At 46.4% G+C, this 26,766-nt stretch overlaps 5 non-coding genes and 6 pseudogenes across 5 annotated transcripts; all 11 read right to left on the bottom strand.

Annotated features, from left to right (window-relative positions):
- Window positions 1-1,086: 1,086 nt before the first annotated feature.
- On the bottom strand, window positions 1,087-1,277 carry LOC130318812 (U2 spliceosomal RNA). Its single transcript, XR_008865265.1, has one exon. It is a non-coding gene; the product is annotated as a U2 spliceosomal RNA (small nuclear RNA).
- Window positions 1,278-3,360: 2,083 nt separating this feature from the next.
- On the bottom strand, window positions 3,361-3,551 carry LOC130318834 (U2 spliceosomal RNA). Its single transcript, XR_008865278.1, has one exon. It is a non-coding gene; the product is annotated as a U2 spliceosomal RNA (small nuclear RNA).
- Window positions 3,552-5,646: 2,095 nt separating this feature from the next.
- On the bottom strand, window positions 5,647-5,833 carry LOC130318825 (U2 spliceosomal RNA). Its single transcript, XR_008865275.1, has one exon. It is a non-coding gene; the product is annotated as a U2 spliceosomal RNA (small nuclear RNA).
- A 5,171-nt stretch (window positions 5,834-11,004) lies between these two features.
- Window positions 11,005-11,137, bottom strand: LOC130318831 (U2 spliceosomal RNA; annotated as a pseudogene).
- Window positions 11,138-13,188: 2,051 nt separating this feature from the next.
- On the bottom strand, window positions 13,189-13,379 carry LOC130318819 (U2 spliceosomal RNA). Its single transcript, XR_008865271.1, has one exon. It is a non-coding gene; the product is annotated as a U2 spliceosomal RNA (small nuclear RNA).
- Window positions 13,380-15,472: 2,093 nt separating this feature from the next.
- On the bottom strand, window positions 15,473-15,663 carry LOC130318833 (U2 spliceosomal RNA). Its single transcript, XR_008865277.1, has one exon. It is a non-coding gene; the product is annotated as a U2 spliceosomal RNA (small nuclear RNA).
- A 2,098-nt stretch (window positions 15,664-17,761) lies between these two features.
- LOC130318826 (U2 spliceosomal RNA) lies at window positions 17,762-17,976 on the bottom strand (annotated as a pseudogene).
- Window positions 17,977-18,633: 657 nt separating this feature from the next.
- LOC130318829 (U2 spliceosomal RNA) lies at window positions 18,634-18,793 on the bottom strand (annotated as a pseudogene).
- A 2,093-nt stretch (window positions 18,794-20,886) lies between these two features.
- LOC130318822 (U2 spliceosomal RNA) lies at window positions 20,887-21,059 on the bottom strand (annotated as a pseudogene).
- Window positions 21,060-22,001: 942 nt separating this feature from the next.
- LOC130318830 (U2 spliceosomal RNA) lies at window positions 22,002-22,119 on the bottom strand (annotated as a pseudogene).
- Window positions 22,120-24,236: 2,117 nt separating this feature from the next.
- Window positions 24,237-24,412, bottom strand: LOC130318824 (U2 spliceosomal RNA; annotated as a pseudogene).
- Window positions 24,413-26,766: the final 2,354 nt, after the last annotated feature.

Below are 26,766 nucleotides of genomic sequence, written 5' to 3'. Positions count from 1 at the left end.
TTCTCCTTTTCGCCTCTTTTCTGGGCGTATTATTCTTCTTTTTCTTCTTTTTTTTCGTCTAATGCATACCCCATCAGTGCAGCAATGCTTATTCAATACCGCCAGCAGATGGAGACACTGGGGGATAATTTTCTAAGGATTTATACTGATTTTTCCTGTCTGAATTTGTCGCACAGAAAGTTGCAGGCCAAATATGTGTGACATTTCTGCGACTTTAGCTTCTAGAGCATTTTTACAACATTATACATAGGTGCTGAATACATAAAAAGCGACTGTTCAGCGACAGACAAGTCGCATCGGCTGAAAGTAGGCCAGAATGTCAGTCCATGTTGGAGCAGGTTTAGATACAGTCTAAAGCATAGATCTCAAAGTCTGTGCACAGAATTTAGCAAGGGCCTCGCACCTTCTGATGCATCAGGTAGGTGCACAATAGCATAGCCTAACCCTCTGTACTTTGGTCTATATTGATGCGGGACATAGACAGCCAGCTGATGACCAATCCATTAGTGCAATGGATGGCTGGAAGCATTTGTCTTTGCCTTTGCAATACCACAGAAGCAATGCATGGTCAATGTACAGCAATGACACACCTGTGTGAACAGCCAGGAGACCCCCCCCCCCCCATGTTATGTTACATAGTTACATAGTTAGTACGGTCGAAAAAAGACATATGTCCATCAAGTTCAACCAGGGAATTAAGGGGTAGGGGTGTGGCGCGATATTGGGGAAGGGATGAGATTTTATATTTCTTCATAAGCATTAATCTTATTTTGTCAATTAGGAACATTCAGCACCCACCCGCTATCAAGGCAGCTGCCTATCATGTCATGCCCTACCTGCACAGGTGTGCTGGCTACTCAAATGATCCAATTAAGGAGGCCATTTAGTCAGCAGCAGCAGAAGTCCTGTGCCTGGACGCTCCAACAGGGGCCAGACACAAGCAGAAGCAGAAGCAGCAGAAGCAGCAGCAGCACCACCTTTTGTTTTTTGGCTGCAGCAGCAGCAAGGCCCACAGGGCTGGCTAGCTGGCTAGCCAGCAAGCAGGTAGCAATGAAAGTAGGAATCTTTCTTTTTAACCCTGTAAGGGGGTGGTGCACTGTACCCGAAGATACTGCCATATCGGGTCAATGCATAGGGCGACGGAAGCAAGCTTCGAAATCGGCCCCCGTTCTCAAAAATCCATTTAATATATGGTCCCCAGATAGGGGACGTATCAGATATTAAACTGATAAGAACAGATACTACACTTGATCTTAGCCAAAAGGCCGAGAAGCGATAACCGTGAAAGGGGCGGGCCCAACAAGGTCCCCTTCATGGGCACTATCACTGCTTGCTGTCAGGGAGGCTGCCAGACAATTTTCCATGCACACTCTGGGCTGGGGGGCAGTCAACCACCAGTACACACAGCAGAACCTAAACCCATACCATTATTGCTAAGCAGCAAGACAGGGGCCCATTGCACTCCCACGGGGCCTTTTTAAATGCAATCCATAACCCGGATTTGCCAGGAACCCTTCTTACTCCTCCTACTTGCATGTGACACTGGGCTTAGGATCTGCATAGGAAACACACACACAAGCACACACCTACCTTTGTTGCCTGCAGATGCCTCCTTGGCTGTCCCCAAACGGTATCAAACCAACACCCACGGGAAGCTGTAAGCATAGAGGACATGCCTGCACCCCATTGGACTTACCTGTGTGGGTTAAATCCGGGTTATTTGACAACCTATGGCGGTGATGGTTCTGCTCAGGCAGAGCAGTGCTGATGCTCCTCATAAAGCTGTCGCTGCTGTGAAGGTTCTAGGTGACATCACAAATCCCTATGGTTACATACACAACAAAGCTGGGTTGTTGTTGTTTACACTCTGCAAGGCCTGTGGAAGTGAGTGACATCATAGCACTGTAGTTCTGAGGGTTCAAGATGGATGCAACAATCTCCTGTTGCTTCTATGAAGGCCGTAATAGACGACATCACCAAACAGCTCCATAGTCACATACACAGCAAAGGAGAGATGTTGTTTACACCTAGTGATGTCAGTGGTATTGAGTGACATCACAGCACAGTGCTAAGGCTCCTGGGCCTGGACACAGCAGCGGCTGCAATATCTCAACGGAGAATACGTTTATATCTATGTGTGTGTGTGCGCATATATATATATATATATATATATATATATATATATTTCTCCGCCGAAATCACTTTTAAACCCATTTCCACCTTTTTTTCCCTTCTCTTCCTCTTACTTTTTTTTCACGTTTTTTTACGTTTTTCTCCTTTTCGCCTCTTTTCTGGGCGTATTATTCTTCTTTTTCTTCTTTTTTTTCGTCTAATGCATACCCCATCAGTGCAGCAATGCTTATTCAATACCGCCAGCAGATGGAGACACTGGGGGATAATTTTCTAAGGATTTATACTGATTTTTCCTGTCTGAATTTGTCGCACAGAAAGTTGCAGGCCAAATATGTGTGACATTTCTGCGACTTTAGCTTCTAGAGCATTTTTACAACATTATACATAGGTGCTGAATACATAAAAAGCGACTGTTCAGCGACAGACAAGTCGCATCGGCTGAAAGTAGGCCAGAATGTCAGTCCATGTTGGAGCAGGTTTAGATACAGTCTAAAGCATAGATCTCAAAGTCTGTGCACAGAATTTAGCAAGGGCCTCGCACCTTCTGATGCATCAGGTAGGTGCACAATAGCATAGCCTAACCCTCTGTACTTTGGTCTATATTGATGCGGGACATAGACAGCCAGCTGATGACCAATCCATTAGTGCAATGGATGGCTGGAAGCATTTGTCTTTGCCTTTGCAATACCACAGAAGCAATGCATGGTCAATGTACAGCAATGACACACCTGTGTGAACAGCCAGGAGACCCCCCCCCCCCCCCCATGTTATGTTACATAGTTACATAGTTAGTACGGTCGAAAAAAGACATATGTCCATCAAGTTCAACCAGGGAATTAAGGGGTAGGGGTGTGGCGCGATATTGGGGAAGGGATGAGATTTTATATTTCTTCATAAGCATTAATCTTATTTTGTCAATTAGGAACATTCAGCACCCACCCGCTATCAAGGCAGCTGCCTATCATGTCATGCCCTACCTGCACAGGTGTGCTGGCTACTCAAATGATCCAATTAAGGAGGCCATTTAGTCAGCAGCAGCAGAAGTCCTGTGCCTGGACGCTCCAACAGGGGCCAGACACAAGCAGAAGCAGAAGCAGCAGAAGCAGCAGCAGCACCACCTTTTGTTTTTTGGCTGCAGCAGCAGCAAGGCCCACAGGGCTGGCTAGCTGGCTAGCCAGCAAGCAGGTAGCAATGAAAGTAGGAATCTTTCTTTTTAACCCTGTAAGGGGGTGGTGCACTGTACCCGAAGATACTGCCATATCGGGTCAATGCATAGGGCGACGGAAGCAAGCTTCGAAATCGGCCCCCGTTCTCAAAAATCCATTTAATATATGGTCCCCAGATAGGGGACGTATCAGATATTAAACTGATAAGAACAGATACTACACTTGATCTTAGCCAAAAGGCCGAGAAGCGATAACCGTGAAAGGGGCGGGCCCAACAAGGTCCCCTTCATGGGCACTATCACTGCTTGCTGTCAGGGAGGCTGCCAGACAATTTTCCATGCACACTCTGGGCTGGGGGGCAGTCAACCACCAGTACACACAGCAGAACCTAAACCCATACCATTATTGCTAAGCAGCAAGACAGGGGCCCATTGCACTCCCACGGGGCCTTTTTAAATGCAATCCATAACCCGGATTTGCCAGGAACCCTTCTTACTCCTCCTACTTGCATGTGACACTGGGCTTAGGATCTGCATAGGAAACACACACACAAGCACACACCTACCTTTGTTGCCTGCAGATGCCTCCTTGGCTGTCCCCAAACGGTATCAAACCAACACCCACGGGAAGCTGTAAGCATAGAGGACATGCCTGCACCCCATTGGACTTACCTGTGTGGGTTAAATCCGGGTTATTTGACAACCTATGGCGGTGATGGTTCTGCTCAGGCAGAGCAGTGCTGATGCTCCTCATAAAGCTGTCGCTGCTGTGAAGGTTCTAGGTGATATCACAAATCCCTATGGTTACATACACAACAAAGCTGGGTTGTTGTTGTTTACACTCTGCAAGGCCTGTGGAAGTGAGTGACATCATAGCACTGTAGTTCTGAGGGTTCAAGATGGATGCAACAATCTCCTGTTGCTTCTATGAAGGCCGTAATAGACGACATCACCAAACAGCTCCATAGTCACATACACAGCAAAGGAGAGATGTTGTTTACACCTAGTGATGTCAGTGGTATTGAGTGACATCACAGCACAGTGCTAAGGCTCCTGGGCCTGGACACAGCAGCGGCTGCAATATCTCAACGGAGAATACGTTTATATCTATGTGTGTGTGTGCGCATATATATATATATATATATATATATATATATATATATATATATATATTTCTCCGCCGAAATCACTTTTAAACCCATTTCCACCTTTTTTTCCCTTCTCTTCCTCTTACTTTTTTTTCACGTTTTTTTACGTTTTTCTCCTTTTCGCCTCTTTTCTGGGCGTATTATTCTTCTTTTTCTTCTTTTTTTTCGTCTAATGCATACCCCATCAGTGCAGCAATGCTTATTCAATACCGCCAGCAGATGGAGACACTGGGGGATAATTTTCTAAGGATTTATACTGATTTTTCCTGTCTGAATTTGTCGCACAGAAAGTTGCAGGCCAAATATGTGTGACATTTCTGCGACTTTAGCTTCTAGAGCATTTTTACAACATTATACATAGGTGCTGAATACATAAAAAGCGACTGTTCAGCGACAGACAAGTCGCATCGGCTGAAAGTAGACCAGAATGTCAGTCCATGTTGGAGCAGGTTTAGATACAGTCTAAAGCATAGATCTCAAAGTCTGTGCACAGAATTTAGCAAGGGCCTCGCACCTTCTGATGCATCAGGTAGGTGCACAATAGCATAGCCTAACCCTCTGTACTTTGGTCTATATTGATGCGGGACATAGACAGCCAGCTGATGACCAATCCATTAGTGCAATGGATGGCTGGAAGCATTTGTCTTTGCCTTTGCAATACCACAGAAGCAATGCATGGTCAATGTACAGCAATGACACACCTGTGTGAACAGCCAGGAGACCCCCCCCCCCCCCCCATGTTATGTTACATAGTTACATAGTTAGTACGGTCGAAAAAAGACATATGTCCATCAAGTTCAACCAGGGAATTAAGGGGTAGGGGTGTGGCGCGATATTGGGGAAGGGATGAGATTTTATATTTCTTCATAAGCATTAATCTTATTTTGTCAATTAGGAACATTCAGCACCCACCCGCTATCAAGGCAGCTGCCTATCATGTCATGCCCTACCTGCACAGGTGTGCTGGCTACTCAAATGATCCAATTAAGGAGGCCATTTAGTCAGCAGCAGCAGAAGTCCTGTGCCTGGACGCTCCAACAGGGGCCAGACACAAGCAGAAGCAGAAGCAGCAGAAGCAGCAGCAGCACCACCTTTTGTTTTTTGGCTGCAGCAGCAGCAAGGCCCACAGGGCTGGCTAGCTGGCTAGCCAGCAAGCAGGTAGCAATGAAAGTAGGAATCTTTCTTTTTAACCCTGTAAGGGGGTGGTGCACTGTACCCGAAGATACTGCCATATCGGGTCAATGCATAGGGCGACGGAAGCAAGCTTCGAAATCGGCCCCCGTTCTCAAAAATCCATTTAATATATGGTCCCCAGATAGGGGACGTATCAGATATTAAACTGATAAGAACAGATTTTTTTTTTAACTTGGCTACCCCTGAGGGGTATCTTTTTATTTAGAATTCATAACATTTTACAAAGTGCATTACGATTTATAAATATAATTTTTTTTTTCAATAAAAACAAATTTTGATAATAAAATCACATAACAATAAAAGTTCACATAAATACAATCATAATACACTTAAAATGGGCACTTGGTGGCTTTACAAAAGGGCGTTCCATTCATTAAAATACCATTTTCTAGCTAATAAAGGATAATATTTCTTGTCTAATAAAAAGTACTGGTACATATCACTAAAACAAAGAGCTAAAACATCATTCACAGATAAAATCTCATGTTTAAAAAGTAAAATGTTTCTGGCATTCCATAGAGCTGCTTTAACACAGTTTATGATCTTCCATGCCATTGTCTCTTGAGTCCGTATTGGGCATTCCAGACATCCATAAAAAACAGCTGCAGAGTTTAAGTCCTTTATTTCTGTTATCTTCTTCACCAGAGGGAGTATTTTAGTCCATATCCTTTTTGCATAAAAACAAGTCCAGAAAAGGTGGTACACGGTCTCGGGTTCCTGGCAGCCCTCCCTCGGGCATACTGCAGTGTTGGCCATCCTTCTTCGGTGCTGGAATGCCCGGCATGGAAGACACTCGTGTATGCAGCTCCAGGCCAGATCTTTCTGTGAATTAAAAAGATAAATCATATTTGCCATCTTCCATATTTTCCTGCATTTCTCTTCATTAAAATTATTCACAGGGGCAATAAAACCACTTTCTTTAATATATTTTAACAGTTTTTTGCTATTAGTTACTTCATTAATACTTTTTCCGTTAAAGTTGTACAGGTTGAAAATTTTCTCTAAAATCTTGTATTGTTGGGGAAGATTAAAAGCATAAGGACAGCTTAAAACAGTTTTAAACCACCCATTCCTCCTCATAAAAAAACCTGTATTAAAACGGATAAAATATGACCAGTAACTATCCTTAAAAAGTGTGCTAACACACATGCTAAAAAACTTGGTAAAAAGGAACGCCCTGATGTCGGGGAAGTCCTTTCCACCCATAACTTTTGGCATCATGACGATCTCTCTTCTCAATTTTTCACTCTTGGAGCTCCATAAAAAGGTAAAACATGCTTTAATGATTTTATTTAAAATCATTTCGGGGGGTGGAAAGACCATGCCAAGATACAATAAAATGGGTAAAATCACCATCTTTGTAACTAAAACCTTCCCCTCCATCGTTAGCTTTCTCATGTTCCACATACAAATTTTTGTGTTTATTTTTTGAGCCACCAAGTCCCAGCTATTAAAACCATTGTTTGACTCACTGAAGGAGACCCCTAAAATCTGCACAGACTCAGACACAGGAATGGGTAAATCCCTTAAAAACAGTCCTCCTATATTTAAAACACTGCTTTTATTAAAATTTACCTTAAAACCGGAGGCACAACAAAAAAATTCAACTTGCTTTAGGGCTTTTTGAAGCGATGGGGTGTCCCTTCCGAGCACTGCCACATCGTCCATGTACCCCACTACTTTAGCCTCTAGTCCCCCTCCTCCCGGCAGGGGGACCCCTCTTATTTGCTTATCTCTCCTCAAGGTGCATAGTAGAGGCTCAAGCGCACATATGAAAAGTTGTGGGGACAAAGGACACCCCTGCTTCACTCCGGAATTTAAAATCACATCCTGTGTCTTAAAACCGTTAACTAAAATCTTGCTTGTGCAGTTTTTATAAAAGGCCTTAAGAGACAATAAAAAGCCTTCAGGTATACCCATTTTCTCTAAAACCTTAAAAAGATAAAAATGTGACACTCTGTCAAAAGCCTTCTCGAAGTCTAAGGATAAAATGGCTAGTTTTCCGTTTCTAGACTTTGTGTCACTAATCACATCTTTTAAAAGGTTAAGATTTTCCCATATGCTCCTCCCAGGCACCCCACAGACCTGATTTGAATGGATTATTTTCTCTATTACACTTTTTAATCTATTTGCGCACAGTTTTGCCATCACTTTGTAGTCACAGTTGAGGAGGGTGATTGGTCTCCAGTTCTTTAGATCTGACCGGTCTCCCTTTTTGAACAGCAGGGAGACATCACCCTTCCTCCATGAACCTGGGAGGGCTTTTGTTTTAAATACTTCTGTAAAAAGGGAAAAAAGGTCATCTTTTAAAACACCATAAAAAATGACATAAAACTCAATGGGTATACCGTCAGGACCAGGCACCTTACCGGATTTAAAACTCCTGATCGTCTCTAAAACCTCCTGTTCCGAGATCTCCCTCTGTAAAAGAGACTGGGACACAGGGTCTAAAACATTGGTAATCTCCTTCAATGAGTCATTCATAAAATCAATATCAATATTTTTTGTATTAAAAAGATCCGCATAAAATGAATGTACCCTTTTTAAAATACCCTGTACATCTTTTTCTCCTTGTATATTATCAATTAAAACCTTTTTATCCGTTACTTTCTTAAAAAAGTACCTGGAGCAGGTCTCGTTCTCTTCAAGGTGCTTTATTTTGGATCTGAAAATTATCTCTTTTCCCTTCTGCTCCAGGCACTGTTTTATTTCTTTTTTTAAGTCAGTAATTTCTCTATAAACCTCTATACCATTGTCTCTGAATTTGTACAGGGTTTGCAGACGGGTATTTAGAAGGGAGTAAAACTCACGCTTCTCTTTAGCTCTAGAGATCCCTACTCTAATAAAAAAACTCTTTTATTTTTATTTTCATTTTCTCCCACCATATACTGATGGGAGTGTTAGGATCTCTTACCCGTCTGCAGTCCTTGTAGAAGTTGATAAAATCGGATAAAACCTGCGGATCTTCTAAAAGGGATACATTCATCTTCCAGGCATTCCTCCCAGTCTTTTTTCTAAAATCACTCTTCACCTTAAAAGATAAAAGTTTGTGATCAGAAAAAACATTGGTTAAAACATCACACTTAAAAGGCAGTACTTGATAAGAACAGAAGATAAAATCGATCCTGGAGCTGCAGTTTGCGTTGCTCCAGGTCACACCGTCTCTTTCTGGTAAAATACTATTGCATTTCTTAAAAACATCAGTAAGTCTAAAATCAATAATCATATTTTTTAACATAGAAGATGTTTTATCATAGTTTCTACTTACTGAATTGGTAAAACGGTGCTCCCCCCTTAAAATACAATTAAAATCACCTGCTAAAATAAGAGGTTCAGAATCATTGATAAAAAGGGGTAAAATCTCTAACATCCGTGCTCTATCATTTTTATTGGGTGAACCATAAAAATTTAAAAACTGCCATTTAATACCATCAATAAAAGCTTTAACCAATAAAATTCTGCCTGGTAAAATCTCATGAATAAAATCAATAAAAGCATTTCCTTTAAAAAGTATGGCGACCCCTGCTGATCTGGATTCGTTAGATCCAGACCAGACTGATGGACCGTGTACCCAATCTTTTTTATACTTTTCATAATTTAAACTATGCGGGATGCCGCACTCCTGCAGGAAAACCACAGAAGCAGCAAAAATAGACAAGTAGTTAAAAAGGGCAACCCGTTTCGCTCGTGAACTTATACTTCTTACATTCATAGACAATGCGGACAACTCAGCCATTGGAGATGTAAAAAAAAGGGAGGCTCAGATAACAAACTAAAAACCAGATTGCGCACTGGAGCTCTCGTTACCCCCCACCTCTGACTCTACCGTACACATAGAGGAAGCCGGAGAGGAACCACCCTCGCTCGAGCAGCCCCCCTCTTCCAAGACCACAGGTGTATAGACGGAGTACATTGGTAAGAACAGCTTCTGGGCTCCATTCTCTTTTTCGGCGTCCACCTCTTGCCCCTCCATAGGGGTCGGGTGCGTACTTAGGTCCGTTTCCGGGACCTCGGAGATGGTCACCCCTGAAACCTCCTCCTGGCTGGGAGGAGGAGGGGTATCCACCGCTGGGACCTGTGGAGGAGCTTCACTTGGAGCCCCCGTCACGACAGGAACTTCCATCTGCTCCTCCTGGACCACCTCCGAGTCCGGACGCCCTTTGGAGCCCCTTCGTCTTTTCACCTTTGCTACTCCGTCCGGGTTTTCACACTCAGGGGGACCCCGAGCAGGAGGACCTTCCGGGGTGGAATCGGGCACCTCTCGCTCTTCCACCTTCTCTGAGGTATCTGCCCGATCCCCTCTCGCATTTCTCTTCCCCGGCCTCCTCTCATTTGGGGTCCCCCTTTCCACCTGTGCCTCTTTCTCCTGGGGTTCTTTTGGGGGGGCCGTGGTCTCCATCTCACAGCTTACCTCTTCTTGTGGGGGGTGCTCCTCCTCTCTGGCTTTTCCCCAGGCTGGTCTCCGGACGTCTCTCTTGGGTTGCCCTTGCTGTTCTGTGGTTTTTTTTGGTCTGTGGGGACAGAAAGCATACACGTGACCAAAGTGACGGCAAAAATTACATCTCAAACCCTTATCACATTTTTCTGTTTCATGTTGCATGCTTCCACATTTCTTACAGGAACTTTCACAATTTTCCTTTATGTGCCCATAACGTTGGCACCTTCTGCAGAAGTTTGGCATTCCCGCAAAAAAGAGGTCGCCACACACATTGTTTAATTTAAAACGAGCAGGCGGTAATAGTATCCCCCCTGGGAGGGTGGGGTCTTTGTTGCACGTGACTTGATATCGCCATTTTGAGGTCCAGACACCACAGTCGTTCATGATTTTTCCTCTGAACTCCACCTTTTTAAAGTAGGCTGCCAGGAACCCATCGATCTCTCTCTGATTTACAAAAGGGGAGTACATCTTCACGACAATCAACTTGGTTTCATCTAGGACGTGCTCGACAATTTGGATACCCTTAAGCCTCGGATCATCTTGCTTTGGAATTTTCATTACTGCATCTAAGAATACGCCTTCCCCTATGAAAGTGCAGTCGTAGATCCTCCGCTTAGGGTAATCCTGGATGGCCAAAATCTCTCGCTTACGAACATTAAGAATCTTGTCGAGCACGTCCTCTATCACGAACCTCATGCCACGTGCATCCGCCGCATCACCTGTGAGAATGACCCGCACAGTGTGTTTAATCCGGGCATAAGCCGGTACCGAACCAGGATCTAGATCTTCATCCATGGTTCATTCGTGTTTTGGTCTGGTTCTCTCCGCTCCAACCAACCAGCCAATTCGCTCAAACCTCTCTCCACCCGAAGGCTTTGAGAGGCGATCGCAACCCGTTACCCTGGGACTAAGCCCTCTCCCCAATAGCAACAAGTGGGTGAAGCCCAGGCAATAAACCTGGGCGATCCCACAAGGCCGAGGAGAGGGGTACCCGAGTACCTTCTGACCAGATCTCCTGTATTACTACACTTGATCTTAGCCAAAAGGCCGAGAAGCGATAACCGTGAAAGGGGCGGGCCCAACAAGGTCCCCTTCATGGGCACTATCACTGCTTGCTGTCAGGGAGGCTGCCAGACAATTTTCCATGCACACTCTGGGCTTGGGGGCAGTCAACCACCAGTACACACAGCAGAACCTAAACCCATACCATTATTGCTAAGCAGCAAGACAGGGGGCCCATTGCACTCCCACGGGGCCTTTTTAAATGCAATCCATAACCCGGATTTGCCAGGAACCCTTCTTACTCCTCCTACTTGCATGTGACACTGGGCTTAGGATCTGCATAGGAAACACACACACAAGCACACACCTACCTTTGTTGCCTGCAGATGCCTCCTTGGCTGTCCCCAAACGGTATCAAACCAACACCCACGGGAAGCTGTAAGCATAGAGGACATGCCTGCACCCCATTGGACTTACCTGTGTGGGTTAAATCCGGGTTATTTGACAACCTATGGCGGTGATGGTTCTGCTCAGGCAGAGCAGTGCTGATGCTCCTCATAAAGCTGTCGCTGCTGTGAAGGTTCTAGGTGACATCACAAATCCCTATGGTTACATACACAACAAAGCTGGGTTGTTGTTGTTTACACTCTGCAAGGCCTGTGGAAGTGAGTGACATCATAGCACTGTAGTTCTGAGGGTTCAAGATGGATGCAACAATCTCCTGTTGCTTCTATGAAGGCCGTAATAGACGACATCACCAAACAGCTCCATAGTCACATACACAGCAAAGGAGAGATGTTGTTTACACCTAGTGATGTCAGTGGTATTGAGTGACATCACAGCACAGTGCTAAGGCTCCTGGGCCTGGACACAGCAGCGGCTGCAATATCTCAACGGAGAATACGTTTATATCTATGTGTGTGTGTGCGCATATATATATATATATATATATATATATATATATATATATATATTTCTCCGCCGAAATCACTTTTAAACCCATTTCCACCTTTTTTTCCCTTCTCTTCCTCTTACTTTTTTTTCACGTTTTTTTACGTTTTTCTCCTTTTCGCCTCTTTTCTGGGCGTATTATTCTTCTTTTTCTTCTTTTTTTCGTCTAATGCATACCCCATCAGTGCAGCAATGCTTATTCAATACCGCCAGCAGATGGAGACACTGGGGGATAATTTTCTAAGGATTTATACTGATTTTTCCTGTCTGAATTTGTCGCACAGAAAGTTGCAGGCCAAATATGTGTGACATTTCTGCGACTTTAGCTTCTAGAGCATTTTTACAACATTATACATAGGTGCTGAATACATAAAAAGCGACTGTTCAGCGACAGACAAGTCGCATCGGCTGAAAGTAGCCAGAATGTCAGTCCATGTTGGAGCAGGTTTAGATACAGTCTAAAGCATAGATCTCAAAGTCTGTGCACAGAATTTAGCAAGGGCCTCGCACCTTCTGATGCATCAGGTAGGTGCACAATAGCATAGCCTAACCCTCTGTACTTTGGTCTATATTGATGCGGGACATAGACAGCCAGCTGATGACCAATCCATTAGTGCAATGGATGGCTGGAAGCATTTGTCTTTGCCTTTGCAATACCACAGAAGCAATGCATGGTCAATGTACAGCAATGACACACCTGTGTGAACAGCCAGGAGACCCCCCCATGTTATGTTACATAGTTACATAGTTAGTACGGTCGAAAAAAGACATATGTCCATCAAGTTCAACCAGGGAATTAAGGGGTAGGGGTGTGGCGCGATATTGGGGAAGGATGAGATTTTATATTTCTTCATAAGCATTAATCTTATTTTGTCAATTAGGAACATTCAGCACCCACCCGCTATCAAGGCAGCTGCCTATCATGTCATGCCCTACCTGCACAGGTGTGCTGGCTACTCAAATGATCCAATTAAGGAGGCCATTTAGTCAGCAGCAGCAGAAGTCCTGTGCCTGGACGCTCCAACAGCGGCCAGACACAAGCAGAAGCAGAAGCAGCAGAAGCAGCAGCAGCAGCAAGGCCCACAGGGCTGGCTAGCTGGCTAGCCAGCAAGCAGGTAGCAATGAAAGTAGGAATCTTTCTTTTTAACCCTGTAAGGGGGTGGTGCACTGTACCCGAAGATACTGCCATATCGGGCCAATGCATAGGGCGACGGAAGCAAGCTTCGAAATCGGCCCCCGTTCTCAAAAATCCATTTAATATATGGTCCCCAGATAGGGGACGTATCAGATATTAAACTGATAAGAACAGATACTACACTTGATCTTAGCCAAAAGGCCGAGAAGCGATAACCGTGAAAGGGGCGGGCCCAACAAGGTCCCCTTCATGGGCACTATCACTGCTTGCTGTCAGGGAGGCTGCCAGACAATTTTCCATGCACACTCTGGCTGGGGGGCAGTCAACCACCAGTACACACAGCAGAACCTAAACCCATACCATTATTGCTAAGCAGCAAGACAGGGGCCCATTGCACTCCCACGGGGCCTTTTTAAATGCAATCCATAACCCGGATTTGCCAGGAACCCTTCTTACTCCTCCTACTTGCATGTGACACTGGGCTTAGGATCTGCATAGGAAACACACACACAAGCACACACCTACCTTTGTTGCCTGCAGATGCCTCCTTGGCTGTCCCCAAACGGTATCAAACCAACACCCACGGGAAGCTGTAAGCATAGAGGACATGCCTGCACCCCATTGGACTTACCTGTGTGGGTTAAATCCGGGTTATTTGACAACCTATGGCGGTGATGGTTCTGCTCAGGCAGAGCAGTGCTGATGCTCCTCATAAAGCTGTCGCTGCTGTGAAGGTTCTAGGTGACATCACAAATCCCTATGGTTACATACACAACAAAGCTGGGTTGTTGTTGTTTACACTCTGCAAGGCCTGTGGAAGTGAGTGACATCATAGGCACTGTAGTTCTGAGGGTTCAAGATGGATGCAACAATCTCCTGTTGCTTCTATGAAGGCCGTAATAGACGACATCACCAAACAGCTCCATAGTCACATACACAGCAAAGGAGAGATGTTGTTTACACCTAGTGATGTCAGTGGTATTGAGTGACATCACAGCACAGTGCTAAGGCTCCTGGGCCTGGACACAGCAGCGGCTGCAATATCTCAACGGAGAATACGTTTATATCTATGTGTGTGTGTGCGCATATATATATATATATATATATATATATATATATATATATATTTCTCCGCCGAAATCACTTTTAAAACCCATTTCCACCTTTTTTTCCTTCTCTTCCTCTTACTTTTTTTTCACGTTTTTTTTACGTTTTTCTCCTTTTCGCCTCTTTTCTGGGCGTATTATTCTTCTTTTTCTTCTTTTTTTTCGTCTAATGCATACCCCATCAGTGCAGCAATGCTTATTCAATACCGCCAGCAGATGGAGACACTGGGGATAATTTTCTAAGGATTTATACTGATTTTTCCTGTCTGAATTTGTCGCACAGAAAGTTGCAGGCCAAATATGTGTGACATTTCTGCGACTTTAGCTTCTAGAGCATTTTTACAACATTATACATAGGTGCTGAATACATAAAAAGCGACTGTTCAGCGACAGACAAGTCGCATCGGCTGAAAGTAGGCCAGAATGTCAGTCCATGTTGGAGCAGGTTTAGATACAGTCTAATAAAGCATAGATCTCAAAGTCTGTGCACAGAATTTAGCAAGGGCCTCGCACCTTCTGATGCATCAGGTAGGTGCACAATAGCATAGCCTAACCCTCTGTACTTTGGTCTATATTGATGCGGGACATAGACAGCCAGCTGATGACCAATCCATTAGTGCAATGGATGGCTGGAAGCATTTGTCTTTGCCTTTGCAATACCACAGAAGCAATGCATGGTCAATGTACAGCAATGACACACCTGTGTGAACAGCCAGGAGACCCCCCCCCCCCCCCCCATGTTATGTTACATAGTTACATAGTTAGTACGGTCGAAAAAAGACATATGTCCATCAAGTTCAACCAGGGAATTAAGGGGTAGGGGTGTGGCGCGATATTGGGGAAGGGATGAGATTTTATATTTCTTCATAAGCATTAATCTTATTTTGTCAATTAGGAACATTCAGCACCCACCCGCTATCAAGGCAGCTGCCTATCATGTCATGCCCTACCTGCACAGGTGTGCTGGCTACTCAAATGATCCAATTAAGGAGGCCATTTAGTCAGCAGCAGCAGAAGTCCTGTGCCTGGACGCTCCAACAGGGGCCAGACACAAGCAGAAGCAGAAGCAGCAGAAGCAGCAGCAGCACCACCTTTTGTTTTTTGGCTGCAGCAGCAGCAAGGCCCACAGGGCTGGCTAGCTGGCTAGCCAGCAAGCAGGTAGCAATGAAAGTAGGAATCTTTCTTTTTAACCCTGTAAGGGGGTGGTGCACTGTACCCGAAGATACTGCCATATCGGGTCAATGCATAGGGCGACGGAAGCAAGCTTCGAAATCGGCCCCCGTTCTCAAAAATCCATTTAATATATGGTCCCCAGATAGGGGACGTATCAGATATTAAACTGATAAGAACAGATACTACACTTGATCTTAGCCAAAAGGCCGAGAAGCGATAACCGTGAAAGGGGCGGGCCCAACAAGGTCCCCTTCATGGGCACTATCACTGCTTGCTGTCAGGGAGGCTGCCAGACAATTTTCCATGCACACTCTGGGCTGGGGGGCAGTCAACCACCAGTACACACAGCAGAACCTAAACCCATACCATTATTGCTAAGCAGCAAGACAGGGGCCCATTGCACTCCCACGGGGCCTTTTTAAATGCAATCCATAACCCGGATTTGCCAGGAACCCTTCTTACTCCTCCTACTTGCATGTGACACTGGGCTTAGGATCTGCATAGGAAACACACACACAAGCACACACCTACCTTTGTTGCCTGCAGATGCCTCCTTGGCTGTCCCCAAACGGTATCAAACCAACACCCACGGGAAGCTGTAAGCATAGAGGACATGCCTGCACCCCATTGGACTTACCTGTGTGGGTTAAATCCGGGTTATTTGACAACCTATGGCGGTGATGGTTCTGCTCAGGCAGAGCAGTGCTGATGCTCCTCATAAAGCTGTCGCTGCTGTGAAGGTTCTAGGTGACATCACAAATCCCTATGGTTACATACACAACAAAGCTGGGTTGTTGTTGTTTACACTCTGCAAGGCCTGTGGAAGTGAGTGACATCATAGCACTGTAGTTCTGAGGGTTCAAGATGGATGCAACAATCTCCTGTTGCTTCTATGAAGGCCGTAATAGACGACATCACCAAACAGCTCCATAGTCACATACACAGCAAAGGAGAGATGTTGTTTACACCTAGTGATGTCAGTGGTATTGAGTGACATCACAGCACAGTGCTAAGGCTCCTGGGCCTGGACACAGCAGCGGCTGCAATATCTCAACGGAGAATACGTTTATATCTATGTGTGTGTGTGCGCATATATATATATATATATATATATATATATATATATATATATATATATATATTTCTCCGCCGAAATCACTTTTAAACCCATTTCCACCTTTTTTTCCCTTCTCTTCCTCTTACTTTTTTTTCACGTTTTTTTACGTTTTTCTCCTTTTCGCCTCTTTTCTGGGCGTATTATTCTTCTTTTTCTTCTTTTTTTTCGTCTAATGCATACCCCATCAGTGCAGCAATGCTTATTCAATACCGCCAGCAGATGGAGACACTGGGGGATAATTTTCTAAGGATTTATACTGATTTTTCCTGTCTGAATTTGTCGCACAGAAAGTTGCAGGCCAAATATGTGTGACATTTCTGCGACTTTAGCTTCTAGAGCATTTTTACAACATTATACATAGGTGCTGAATACATAAAAAGCGACTGTTCAGCGACAGACAAGTCGCATCGGCTGAAAGTAGGCCAGAATGTCAGTCCATGTTGGAGCAGGTTTAGATACAGTCTAAAGCATAGATCTCAAAGTCTGTGCACAGAATTTAGCAAGGGCCTCGCACCTTCTGATGCATCAGGTAGGTGCACAATAGCATAGCCTAACCCTCTGTACTTTGGTCTATATTGATGCGGGACATAGACAGCCAGCTGATGACCAATCCATTAGTGCAATGGATGGCTGGAAGCATTTGTCTTTGCCTTTGCAATACCACAGAAGCAATGCATGGTCAATGTACAGCAATGACACACCTGTGTGAACAGCCAGGAGACCCCCCCCCCCCCCCATGTTATGTTACATAGTTACATAGTTAGTACGGTCGAAAAAAGACATATGTCCATCAAGTTCAACCAGGGAATTAAGGGGTAGGGGTGTGGCGCGATATTGGGGAAGGGATGAGATTTTATATTTCTTCATAAGCATTAATCTTATTTTGTCAATTAGGAACATTCAGCACCCACCCGCTATCAAGGCAGCTGCCTATCATGTCATGCCCTACCTGCACAGGTGTGCTGGCTACTCAAATGATCCAATTAAGGAGGCCATTTAGTCAGCAGCAGCAGAAGTCCTGTGCCTGGACGCTCCAACAGCGGCCAGACACAAGCAGAAGCAGAAGCAGCAGAAGCAGCAGCAGCACCACCTTTTGTTTTTTGGCTGCAGCAGCAGCAAGGCCCACAGGGCTGGCTAGCTGGCTAGCCAGCAAGCAGGTAGCAATGAAAGTAGGAATCTTTCTTTTTAACCCTGTAAGGGGGTGGTGCACTGTACCCGAAGATACTGCCATATCGGGTCAATGCATAGGGCGACAGAAGCAAGCTTCGAAATCGGCCCCGTTCTCAAAAATCCATTTAATATATGGTCCCCAGATAGGGGACGTATCAGATATTAAACTGATAAGAACAGATTTTTTTTTATATTTTTTAGCCGAGGAACGTGCTTTCGATTCACCCAAAGTGCAAGAAAAAGTGCAAACGTGTTACACTAAAAAAAACGTGCACAAAGGATGCGGTCTATCGCAAGCCCTTCTCCGATAGGAGAGAGGCCCCCCAACAAACCTTACCCTTCGCCTCCGGACCAAAAGGTACCTGCGAGGTTCCAGGTTCGATGTCCCTTTTCGCCAAAGCTACTAGGGGACCACAAATGCTCCCGGCATCCCCCTTGGCGTTGGCCAAGGTATCTGCCCGCAGAGCCGATTACGGTAGGTACCCTGCCAAAGCAGGGGTACCCGGGGTGTTTGCAGGGAGGTGCGGAACCTAATGGCCACACACACCTCCCCTAGACCGCCAGGAGGGACACCCAGAAGGGCTACCGCATCCTGACAAATCCTGTGAACACACAACACGCAAAAAGTGACACAGTGAGACAAAAAAATAAATAAATAAGTGAATGTGTGCAGATATACTGCCCGGACATCCGGCCGGATCTATAAAAATTTCTCTGATCCTAGCCAGAAGGCCGGGAATCAAGAGGTGAGTGCCACAAGGTGAAGAGATTATGGTGCCCGTGCTTCAACTCAGTGAGCCTATTCTCCCAGTGAGTTTCGGCACCTCGGGGTCACCACTCCCCGAGGCACAAAAGTACCTCGGCTCTAGACCCTCTCAGCCTCATGGCGAGACCCGGAGGGAACAGGTCACATCGGGGCAGCCGTCGAGCTGATTCCTCAGAACCAGCCCCGGAAAGCCCTGGTACACCTGCATCCTCCATGCAGCACCCATCCCCACCAGCATGAAAACTGATAAGAACAGATACTACACTTGATCTTAGCCAAAAGGCCGAGAAGCGATAACCGTGAAAGGGGCGGGCCCAACAAGGTCCCCTTCATGGGCACTATCACTGCTTGCTGTCAGGGAGGCTGCCAGACAATTTTCCATGCACACTCTGGGCTGGGGGGCAGTCAACCACCAGTACACACAGCAGAACCTAAACCCATACCATTATTGCTAAGCAGCAAGACAGGGGCCCATTGCACTCCCACGGGGCCTTTTTAAATGCAATCCATAACCCGGATTTGCCAGGAACCCTTCTTACTCCTCCTACTTGCATGTGACACTGGGCTTAGGATCTGCATAGGAAACACACACACAAGCACACACCTACCTTTGTTGCCTGCAGATGCCTCCTTGGCTGTCCCCAAACGGTATCAAACCAACACCCACGGGAAGCTGTAAGCATAGAGGACATGCCTGCACCCCATTGGACTTACCTGTGTGGGTTAAATCCGGGTTATTTGACAACCTATGGCGGTGATGGTTCTGCTCAGGCAGAGCAGTGCTGATGCTCCTCATAAAGCTGTCGCTGCTGTGAAGGTTCTAGGTGACATCACAAATCCCTATGGTTACATACACAACAAAGCTGGGTTGTTGTTGTTTACACTCTGCAAGGCCTGTGGAAGTGAGTGACATCATAGCACTGTAGTTCTGAGGGTTCTAGATGGATGCAACAATCTCCTGTTGCTTCTATGAAGGCCGTAATAGACGACATCACCAAACAGCTCCATAGTCACATACACAGCAAAGGAGAGATGTTGTTTACACCTAGTGATGTCAGTGGTATTGAGTGACATCACAGCACAGTGCTAAGGCTCCTGGGCCTGGACACAGCAGCGGCTGCAATATCTCAACGGAGAATACGTTTATATCTATGTGTGTGTGTGCGCATATATATATATATATATATATATATATATATATATATATATTTCTCCGCCGAAATCACTTTTAAACCCATTTCCACCTTTTTTTCCCTTCTCTTCCTCTTACTTTTTTTTCACGTTTTTTTACGTTTTTCTCCTTTTCGCCTCTTTTCTGGGCGTATTATTCTTCTTTTTCTTCTTTTTTTTCGTCTAATGCATACCCCATCAGTGCAGCAATGCTTATTCAATACCGCCAGCAGATGGAGACACTGGGGGATAATTTTCTAAGGATTTATACTGATTTTTCCTGTCTGAATTTGTCGCACAGAAAGTTGCAGGCCAAATATGTGTGACATTTCTGCGACTTTAGCTTCTAGAGCATTTTTACAACATTATACATAGGTGCTGAATACATAAAAAGCGACTGTTCAGCGACAGACAAGTCGCATCGGCTGAAAGTAGGCCAGAATGTCAGTCCATGTTGGAGCAGGTTTAGATACAGTCTAAAGCATAGATCTCAAAGTCTGTGCACAGAATTTAGCAAGGGCCTCGCACCTTCTGATGCATCAGGTAGGTGCACAATAGCATAGCCTAACCCTCTGTACTTTGGTCTATATTGATGCGGGACATAGACAGCCAGCTGATGACCAATCCATTAGTGCAATGGATGGCTGGAAGCATTTGTCTTTGCCTTTGCAATACCACAGAAGCAATGCATGGTCAATGTACAGCAATGACACACCTGTGTGAACAGCCAGGAGACCCCCCCCCCCCCCCCCCCCATGTTATGTTACATAGTTACATAGTTAGTACGGTCGAAAAAAGACATATGTCCATCAAGTTCAACCAGGGAATTAAGGGGTAGGGGTGTGGCGCGATATTGGGGAAGGGATGAGATTTTATATTTCTTCATAAGCATTAATCTTATTTTGTCAATTAGGAACATTCAGCACCCACCCGCTATCAAGGCAGCTGCCTATCATGTCATGCCCTACCTGCACAGGTGTGCTGGCTACTCAAATGATCCAATTAAGGAGGCCATTTAGTCAGCAGCAGCAGAAGTCCTGTGCCTGGACGCTCCAACAGGGGCCAGACACAAGCAGAAGCAGAAGCAGCAGAAGCAGCAGCAGCACCACCTTTTGTTTTTTGGCTGCAGCAGCAGCAAGGCCCACAGGGCTGGCTAGCTGGCTAGCCAGCAAGCAGGTAGCAATGAAAGTAGGAATCTTTCTTTTTAACCCTGTAAGGGGGTGGTGCACTGTACCCGAAGATACTGCCATATCGGGTCAATGCATAGGGCGACGGAAGCAAGCTTCGAAATCGGCCCCCGTTCTCAAAAATCCATTTAATATATGGTCCCCAGATAGGGGACGTATCAGATATTAAACTGATAAGAACAGATTTTTGATTGAAAGAGCTTTATTTTCCGTTCAGTCATTACAAGTCGTACAATAAATTACAGTCACACAAAGCATGATAGTACAATACACAGCAAAGGTTCCCTAAGCTATACATCGCACACCATGCTACTCTAACATTCAGCTCAATCCTGCAATATAGAGGCACAAGAGATCAAACAAAAACCAAATAATACAATCTGTGATCGGGGTAGGGGTGTGGGCAACTATGTGGGGGTAGGGAGGGGGCGGATCACAGGGCCAAACTGTTGGGCTGTATCTTCAGGGAGACTTGGGAGAAGGAGAGGGGTCTTCACTCCTCTTCTTCCTCATCAACGGCCGAGCTGTCCAAGATGGAATAGTCTCTAAGCAGGTTCTTGATGAACCTGCGGCAGTCCCGGACGGACATGTTTTCCCTGTTGATCACGAGGCGGTTCCTGGCAAGCCACACTGCGTCCTTAAAACAGTTCATAAGGCGCCAGGCCTCCTGGATGGCCTCCACGTCGTGGGTCCCAGGGAACAGGCCGTAAAGCACCGAATGGTACGATAGGCAGCTCCTGGGCACTGAGTCTCTGAGTTCCTGTTCTAGGGCGTCCAACAGACCCTGTGCAAAGGGGCACTGCCAAAACACGTGGAAAGATGTTTCCTCCACGTAGGGGCAACGGGGGCAGTACCGGGTCTTGCACAGGTTGCGGGCATGCATGAATGACCTGCGAGAGAGACCTCCCATGACGGCCATCCACGACAAGTCCTTGTGTCCATTGGTAAGCCGCTTTGAGGCCACATTGTTCCAAACTGTCTCTGCAGTGGCTGCGGGGAGTCCCGGAACCAGCTCGGTCGAGTCCTTAGCTCGGATGAGCTTGTGGATTGTCTTTGGCTTCCATAGGTCTGGTTTCAGTCCTTCCAGCTGGTGCTCCCTCACAAACCGGACAACATCCCCATAGAACCAGGGAGTGTTCCAGTTGTAAGGGATGGAGCTGTCCCACTTGTCCCAGCCCAGCTGTCTCCAGAGGGGCATGAGAAGCAAGCGAACTGATAAGAACAGATACTACACTTGATCTTAGCCAAAAGGCCGAGAAGCGATAACCGTGAAAGGGGCGGGCCCAACAAGGTCCCCTTCATGGGCACTATCACTGCTTGCTGTCAGGGAGGCTGCCAGATAATTTTCCATGCACACTCTGGGCTGGGGGGCAGTCAACCACCAGTACACACAGCAGAACCTAAACCCATACCATTATTGCTAAGCAGCAAGACAGGGGCCCATTGCACTCCCACGGGGCCTTTTTAAATGCAATCCATAACCCGGATTTGCCAGGAACCCTTCTTACTCCTCCTACTTGCATGTGACACTGGGCTTAGGATCTGCATAGGAAACACACACACAAGCACACACCTACCTTTGTTGCCTGCAGATGCCTCCTTGGCTGTCCCCAAACGGTATCAAACCAACACCCACGGGAAGCTGTAAGCATAGAGGACATGCCTGCACCCCATTGGACTTACCTGTGTGGGTTAAATCCGGGTTATTTGACAACCTATGGCGGTGATGGTTCTGCTCAGGCAGAGCAGTGCTGATGCTCCTCATAAAGCTGTCGCTGCTGTGAAGGTTCTAGGTGACATCACAAATCCCTATTACATACACAACAAAGCTGGGTTGTTGTTGTTTACACTCTGCAAGGCCTGTGGAAGTGAGTGACATCATAGCACTGTAGTTCTGAGGGTTCAAGATGGATGCAACAATCTCCTGTTGCTTCTATGAAGGCCGTAATAGACGACATCACCAAACAGCTCCATAGTCACATACACAGCAAAGGAGAGATGTTGTTTACACCTAGTGATGTCAGTGGTATTGAGTGACATCACAGCACAGTGCTAAGGCTCCTGGGCCTGGACACAGCAGCGGCTGCAATATCTCAACGGAGAATACGTTTATATCTATGTGTGTGTGTGCGCATATATATATATATATATATATATATATATATATATATATATATATATATATATATATATATATATATATTTCTCCGCCGAAATCACTTTTAAACCCATTTCCACCTTTTTTTCCCTTCTCTTCCTCTTACTTTTTTTTCACGTTTTTTTACGTTTTTCTCCTTTTCGCCTCTTTTCTGGGCGTATTATTCTTCTTTTTCTTCTTTTTTTTTCGTCTAATGCATACCCCATCAGTGCAGCAATGCTTATTCAATACCGCCAGCAGATGGAGACACTGGGGGATAATTTTCTAAGGATTTATACTGATTTTTTCCTGTCTGAATTTGTCGCACAGAAAGTTGCAGGCCAAATATGTGTGACATTTCTGCGACTTTAGCTTCTAGAGCATTTTTACAACATTATACATAGGTGCTGAATACATAAAAAGCGACTGTTCAGCGACAGACAAGTCGTATCGGCTGAAAGTAGGCCAGAATGTCAGTCCATGTTGGAGCAGGTTTAGATACAGTCTAAAGCATAGATCTCAAAGTCTGTGCACAGAATTTAGCAAGGGCCTCGCACCTTCTGATGCATCAGGTAGGTGCACAATAGCATAGCCTAACCCTCTGTACTTTGGTCTATATTGATGCGGGACATAGACAGCCAGCTGATGACCAATCCATTAGTGCAATGGATGGCTGGAAGCATTTGTCTTTGCCTTTGCAATACCACAGAAGCAATGCATGGTCAATGTACAGCAATGACACACCTGTGTGAACAGCCAGGAGACCCCCCCCCCCCCCCCCATGTTATGTTACATAGTTACATAGTTAGTACGGTCGAAAAAAGACATATGTCCATCAAGTTCAACCAGGGAATTAAGGGGTAGGGGTGTGGCGCGATATTGGGGAAGGGATGAGATTTTATATTTCTTCATAAGCATTAATCTTATTTTGTCAATTAGGAACATTCAGCACCCACCCGCTATCAAGGCAGCTGCCTATCATGTCATGCCCTACCTGCACAGGTGTGCTGGCTACTCAAATGATCCAATTAAGGAGGCCATTTAGTCAGCAGCAGCAGAAGTCCTGTGCCTGGACGCTCCAACAGGGGCCAGACACAAGCAGAAGCAGAAGCAGCAGAAGCAGCAGCAGCACCACCTTTTGTTTTTTGGCTGCAGCAGCAGCAAGGCCCACAGGGCTGGCTAGCTGGCTAGCCAGCAAGCAGGTAGCAATGAAAGTAGGAATCTTTCTTTTTAACCCTGTAAGGGGGTGGTGCACTGTACCCGAAGATACTGCCATATCGGGTCAATGCATAGGGCGACGGAAGCAAGCTTCGAAATCGGCCCCCGTTCTCAAAAATCCATTTAATATATGGTCCCCAGATAGGGGACGTATCAGATATTAAACTGATAAGAACAGATTTTTTTTGATTGAAAGAGCTTTATTTTCCGTTCAGTCATTACAAGTCGTACAATAAATTACAGTCACACAAAGCATGATAGTACAATACACAGCAAAGGTTCCCTAAGCTATACATCGCACACCATGCTACTCTAACATTCAGCTCAATCCTGCAATATAAAGGCACAAGAGATCAAACAAAAACCAAATAATACAATCTGTGATCGGGGTAGGGGTGTGGGCGACTATGTGGGGGTAGGGAGGGGGCGGATCACAGGGCCAAACTGTTGGGCTGTATCTTCAGGGAGACATGGGAGAAGGAGAGGGGTCTTCACTCCTCTTCTTCCTCATCAACGGCCGAGCTGTCCAAGATGGAATAGTCTCTAAGCAGGTTCTTGATGAACCTGCGGCAGTCCCGGACGGACATGTTTTCCCTGTTGATCACGAGGCGGTTCCTGGCAAGCCACACTGCGTCCTTAAAACAGTTCATAAGGCGCCAGGCCTCCTGGATGGCCTCCACGTCGTGGGTCCCAGGGAACAGGCCATAAAGCACCGAATGGTACGATAGGCAGCTCCTGGGCACTGAGTCTCTGAGTTCCTGTTCTAGGGCGTCCAACAGACCCTGTGCAAAGGGGCACTGCCAAAACACGTGGAAAGATGTTTCCTCCACGTAGGGGCAACGGGGGCAGTACCGGGTCTTGCACAGGTTGCGGGCATGCATGAATGACCTGAGAGAGAGACCTCCCATGACGGCCATCCACGACAAGTCCTTGTGTCCATTGGTAAGCCGCTTTGAGGCCACATTGTTCCAAACTGTCTCTGCAGTGGCTGCGGGGAGTCCCGGAACCAGCTCGGTCGAGTCCTTAGCTCGGATGAGCTTGTGGATTGTCTTTGGCTTCCATAGGTCTGGTTTCAGTCCTTCCAGCTGGTGTTCCCTCACAAACCGGACAACATCCCCATAGAACCAGGGAGTGTTCCAGTTGTAAGGGATGGAGCTGTCCCACTTGTCCCAGCCCAGCTGTCTCCAGAGGGGCATGAGAAGCAAGCGAGACATGGACCTGCCCGCTGAGCCAGTCTTTTCTACAAGAGTCCGCTGCACCGTGACACATGCAAAGGAGGCCCTCAGCAGAGCGGGGATGTCGGGTATTCCCTTCCCACCCTTGCGGGGTTCCTTGTACATCACGGTCCTCTTGACTCTGTCCATTTTGCCCCAGACGAAGCCAAACACTGTCCGGGTGATGGCCTTGCAAACGGTGGTATGGGGAGGCCAGGCCTGTGCGGTATATTGGAGCACAGGCAAAACTTCACTCCGCAGGACAAGTGCCTTGCCTTCCATCGTGAGCTTTCTGGAGCTCCACAGTCCGATCTTCGAGTTTATCCTTCCTAGTCGGTCTTGCCAAGACTTAAGGGCCGCTCCTTCCTTCCCGAACCAGACTCCAAGAATTTGAATGAAGTCCGGCTTAATAGTAAAGGGGAAGGGGGCGGAAGAAGCCAGGTGCCACTCCCCGAAGAGCATGGCCTCCGACTTCCCGCAGTTGACTTTTGCCCCCGAAGCTCTGCCGAAGTCCTCGCAGGTCTGGACGAGTGCAGTCACCGAACGCTGGTCATCACAGAAGACGGTCACGTCGTCCATGTAGAGCGAGCACTTGACCTCGTGGCGATCTGGTCCTGGTGCGGTGATCCCTCTGATCTCTCCATTCTGCCGGATAGTCTCAGCGAAGAGCTCTATAACACAAACAAAAAGGAGAGGTGAAAGAGGGCAGCCTTGTCTAACCCCTGAAAGAATAGGAAAGGGGTCAGTCTTCCAGCCGTTCACCAACACCGTGCTGTAAATGTCAAAATACATAACGTTAACAAAAGAGCAAAACATCTTCCCCAGACCCAGCCTGCGCAAAACCCTGTCCATGAATGCGTGGGAGACACGGTCGAACGCCTTCTCCTGATCTAAGCTGACCAGGGCGGCGCGGCCCCCGCGGTCCTGGATGTAATGGACCGTGTCTCTCACAAGGGCAAGGCTGTCGGCAATCCTGCGGCCAGGAATGCTGCAGGTCTGGTCCGGATGGACGATCTGCCCCATGACAGGTTTCAGCCTGTTGGCCAGCACCTTGGCGAGGATCTTGTAGTCCACGTTCAGGAGAGAGATGGGACGCCAGTTTTTCAGGTCACATCTCTCCCCCTTCCGCTTATACAAGATCGTGATCATCCCTTCCCTCAACGACGGAGGCATTCTGCCCCCCACCACCATCTCCTCGTACACCTCCAACAGGTCCGGACAGATCAGGTCACCCAGCGCTACGTAGAGCTCGGCCGGGAGACCGTCACTGCCCGGGGTCCTGCCGGGCTTAAAGGATTTAGCGGCAGAGAGCAGCTCCCCCACCGTCAAGGGATCGTCCATA

The sequence above is a fragment of the Hyla sarda genome, unplaced genomic scaffold (assembly GCF_029499605.1).
Source record: "Hyla sarda isolate aHylSar1 unplaced genomic scaffold, aHylSar1.hap1 scaffold_2075, whole genome shotgun sequence".
In the NCBI taxonomy this organism is placed as follows: Eukaryota; Metazoa; Chordata; class Amphibia; order Anura; family Hylidae; genus Hyla; species Hyla sarda.
This window is presented reverse-complemented; position numbering and strand designations above follow the sequence as displayed.